Source organism: Hibiscus syriacus, unplaced genomic scaffold, assembly GCF_006381635.1.
Source record: "Hibiscus syriacus cultivar Baekdansim isolate YM2019G1 unplaced genomic scaffold, ASM638163v2 tig00111409_pilon, whole genome shotgun sequence".
Classification (NCBI taxonomy): domain Eukaryota; kingdom Viridiplantae; phylum Streptophyta; class Magnoliopsida; order Malvales; family Malvaceae; genus Hibiscus; species Hibiscus syriacus.
The window spans coordinates 2,306,237-2,311,263 of record NW_024063086.1 but is presented as its reverse complement, the minus strand read 5'-3'; the positions used below and the strand labels follow the sequence as shown (position 1 = coordinate 2,311,263).

The window sequence follows — 5,027 nt, the reverse complement described above, 5'->3', positions numbered from 1 at the left end:
AATTATAGAAAATTAAAGCTGGAATTTAAAGGACTGAAAAGTAAATGTTGAAAAGTAAAGGCACAAAATAAAATAATAGAAATTTAAAGGGTATAAATGTAAATAACGAAAAATAAATTAATCGAATAAAAAAGGAGGTTAGGGGTTAATTTAATTTTACCTGGACCATGAATAATGCGGATCATATCCTATGACGGGTAACCACAAGGTCTTATTAGTGTTTAATATCAACATTTTAATAACAATAAATATGTAGAAAAATAATGAAATTGATGCATTATATTCGAAACAAATAAATAATAAAAATAAGTGACCAAAATGCAACAAATAATAAAAAGTAGCTAATTTAAAGCAAACAAAGTAGCAGAAATGATGACCAAATTAAATTTAAAAATGAAAGCATGTCAAATCTAAGATAAAACAAATTGTAAATATATCTAGAATGTAAACAAATAAATCAACATATCAAAAATAAAATAAAACAAAGTGTAAAAAATGACCAGAATATAAACCAAATGAAATCAATGCACCAGATTCGAAATAAGACCAAAATAATCCAAAATTAGTGACTAAAATGTTAGTATGCAGCTAAAGTTGGAGTACTGAAGTGTAGTGTTCCCCTAAAACAGGTGGCCAAGATGCAAAAACGTGACAACTTTAGGGGGATTAAATGGTGATTATACCTAAATTTTTAACTAAATTTAGGAATAAAAAATAAACAAAAATTATGCGATTAAAACATAGAAATCTAAATAAAAGAAAAATAAATCAATTCAAGGATTGTTTTGTAAAACCACGGTAAAAGAGAGAGGACATAAGAGAAATTAACCCATAAACTTCATGTATATAATCCATATTTTTTTTTGTTTCAAACTCATTCTCAACCCTAACCCCTAAAAAACCTTCTCCGTTCTCTCTATTTTAAAAAAATGAAGAGCCCCACTGCCGGTAGCCATGTTGGACACCGTAGACTACCATATCTAGTGGCCTTCGTGGTCCAAAATTTCCAGGGAGGCTTTCCTCGACGTTAGGAACCTGAAACTAATCATAATTTTGTGAGAAGCGGCTCCCAACTCCATGAAAATGACAAGCGACCTTTTAGCTTTCGAAGCTTCGATTTCCTCCATCCACTGTCGGATCGAACTGGTTTTTCAATATGTTGTTCCCCTCATTAGTAATCTCCTCCTCACCATTCATATTGGCCAAAGAAAATCCCAACAGCCGGGGAAGTTCCAACCGAGGGGTAAAGTGCTCTATTTCTTCCCTATATTTGTTTTTGAATATGTTGTGTATATAAGAAAAAACTAATAAATAAAAATCAAAAAATGGAAAAGGAATTCTTGAAAATGCTTCTATTCAATTGCTGAAAATAAGGTATGCTACACGGATTTATTTTTTATAAGGAACCCCTTTTACAATTTGTTTTCTTTTTTGAATGAGAAGCCCCCTTTTACATTGGTTTTTGCTTGGGGTTTTATAATAACTCATATTATAAATTAAAAAGTGCATCCCATCTCTAATTTGGGCATTATTGGAGCAGTTTGTAGGGAGTGGAGATGGTACGCAGATGATGATGGCATCAATAGTAACCGGGGCACTGAATGCCCCGGATATTCAGTGATTGCTTAATGTTGTTTTCTAATTTTTTTTATTTGTTTATTGATACTAATATAATACGTGTGGGTGAAAATTGGTGATTACATAAGTTCTCGAGTTTGAGTTCTTGTGTATACAGAAAATATTTACGAGAAAACTTACCAACCAAAGTCATATGTGCGACACGGGTCAGTCTGAATTAATCAAAGCAAAGCCTTAGAGCCTTAGAACCGTGAGGGCAACCAAAAAAACAAAATATATATCAATAATAATCCAACAACACCTGAAACCTTTCCTCATCTGTTTCCAGAGGCTTTGTATATTCCTTTTACTAATCCCACAACTCCTAGAAATACGAAACACTAACATGTATTGTTGTTTGTCTAACAGAATCTTTTTATTTTTATAAAAATTTGAAAAACAAGAGTTAATTGCATCACATGTCCTCAAAGCATGACCCTTATTTTAAATTGATCTCTAAGCTTTTAAATGTTCCAATTTCATCCCTAAACTAAGACTATCATTCTAAATTGGTCCCCAAACATTTTGAACATTCAATTTCATCCCAAACTATACATATATACTAATCACATCTCTTGTTAATAAAATGTTAGGCTAAGTTATATTATTATACGTTTGAAAAAATAAAATTTAGGTTAAATGATGGTTGAAACAATTGTATATTTGGATGAATCTATGGATAAAATTAGAATATTCAAAAGTTCAGGGACTAATTTAGAAAGAGAGTCATAGTTTTGGGATGGAATTTGAATGTTCAAAACTTCAAGGACTAATTTAGAATGAGAGTCACAGTTTAGGGATGAAATTGGAGTATTCAAAAGTTTAAAGACCAATTTAAAATGAATGTTATAGTTTGAGAACTATGATGCAATTAACTGTAAAAAATAAAATTTAAGTATCAAAACTAAAAAAAATAATGATTTAAGTACTAAACATATTATTTACCCTATAATTTATTTCATTTTTCTACTAACAAAAACAAAATTAAAGAAGGATAATCATTTCAATTATTGTGTTCTGTAATAAGCAAAATTAGGTTATGCATTAGGATTAATACAAAGTAGGTGTCTAACGTTGTTCCCGTCACACTTTTAAATATTATGTCCTAATGGCTGCTAAAATATCTATTAAATGACACATGTTATGTATATATTTTTAAAAAATAACTTAAATAATATTATTTTAAGTCAAATTTCTTTAAAATAAATAAATAGAAACTCACATCGCTGTTTTCTAGGTTGTCGCCCAGAATTACAACTTCTGTTTCTCACTCTTCATCCGTTTCCAATTTCCATCTCTTTCTTGCATTTCTAATCCTATTAAATATCTATTAAAAATAATAATAATCCTATTAAATTTATTATAAAGGGAAATTAATCAATCATTTTTGCTTAAAATATATGCCTCTTTATTGTGCTAAATTCATATACTATCTTAATTTTATTTCTTTTTCACATCCTTTTCCTTCGCTATCTTATATTCTTCTCAATCATTTCTGCACAGTTCTTCTTTTTCAATTTGATTACTCTTAATCTCGAAAATAGAAAATTCCCATAATTTCCTTTTCATTTCCCTTGGTTTTTGATGTAATGGGTTGTGCTAGTTCCAAGAAAAAACGATGGCGCCATTGCCGGGCTCCTTATTCACCCGTTCCAAGAAGCTATTCAATGCACGTCCACCATCCGGCTCAGCACAAAGGCGATAGCTACCACGTCGTAGCGTTAACGTCGACAACATTGGTACTCTCAAGCTAGAAGACAACAATGGCGGCAACCTTGAAAACATCTCCAAAATCAATGGGGATTTGAATCATGTTGAAGAAGAGAGTAAAGGGTTGGCTATTGAAGTGATTGAAGCCAAAATATGGTCCAAAATGATTGAAGATAAGATCCCAGAAGTTGTTCCTGAAACAATCAATCTATGGGAAATGATGGCAGGGCTTGAAAACATTGTGCAAGATTGCAAGCTTAAAAGGGAAAAGGTTGTTGTTTATTTTACAAATTTAAGATGTGTTCGAAAGACGTACGAGGATTCTTGTGATGTTAGAGTGATCCTCAAAAGCTTAGGAGTTTGTGTCGATGAACGAGATGTTTCGATGCGCTCGGGGTTCAAAGAGGAGCTGAAAGAGCTGATCGGAGAAGGGTTTAACGGTGGACTACCAAGAGTATTTGTGGGGGGAAGTCGGTGGAGCTGAGGAAATAAGGCGAATGCATGAAGGAGGTGAGCTTGAGAAGGGGGTTCAAGGCTGTGAAGGGGTGGAGATTGATGTTGGAGGCAACGGTGGAGCTTGTGATGCTTGTGGTGATATCATATTTGTGCCATGTGAGACTTGTTCAGGGAGTTGTAAGGTGTATTATGAAGATGATGAAACGAAAGAAGAAGAAGATGAAAATGGCGATGGAGATGGAGATGAAAAGGGTGTATGTGGATTTCAAAGATGTCCATATTGTAATGAAAATGGACTAATTCGATGTCCAATTTGCTGCTGCTGACTTAGGTCATAATCAGGGTATCAAATAGCTTTCCGAAAACGTGATAGCGGTCGTAATATTACGGTAGTGTCGCCGTTCGAAACCGATTTTCACGATTTTTGTGGTGGGTAACGGATTCACACCAATAGCAGTATGTCGCGCCCGCAATTTAACGGGAAACGGTGGATTGCGCCTATAACGGGACACAACAAGCGTTATTTCAACTGTTACTGCAAAAAAAAACTTAAAGAAAAATGATTTTTTTTTGTGTTCATCGTCACCAACCTTTTTTTTCTTTTTAAATTCACGTTTGTTATATATGCATGTTGAGATTCAAAAGGAAAAAGAAAATGGAAAAGTAAAAAGGAAGAACAAACATGTTTTATGGGTCTCGCCTGAGTGGAATTCACTATAATTGGAAAAATGAATCTTCGTCGGAGCTTAAGATTATTGAAGAAAAAGAGAAAAGCATTCACGCTCTGAATTTAGGCTATAATATGTTATGGTTTTCATTTTTTTTTACCTCTTTTTAATACATGTATGTTGAGTGTTGAGTGTTGAGAGAAGAGAGTAGGAAGAAATGAGGAATAAAGGAGAGAACGTGTGGAGGTGGGGATAGAGTTTATGATTAAAATATTTTAAGGTTTATAAGGCTTAAAACAAAACATTTTAGGCCCATTTTTTAAGTATGTTATAAAATATATCTTTAAGGAATATGTTAATTTGTCATCCTTCCACTTTTTAAATTTTATAATTTAATCTATAGTTTAGAATGTAAACTTTAATTTTTGTTTAATTTAGTCCTAATTTCAGTAATTTAAATAATAACGTGTTCACAATGTTATCATGAATTAATTATCTTATCCTATTACTTAAATTTTAAAGTCTTTTATATGGTTAAACTATATTATGTATGTCATTTTAGCTTAGAAAATATTC

At 32.2% G+C, this 5,027-nt stretch overlaps 1 pseudogene; it reads left to right on the top strand.

Moving 5' to 3' along the window:
- Nucleotides 1-3,167: 3,167 nt before the first annotated feature.
- On the top strand, nt 3,168-4,117 carry LOC120162829 (annotated as a pseudogene).
- The last annotated feature ends 910 nt before the right edge of the window (nt 4,118-5,027 follow it).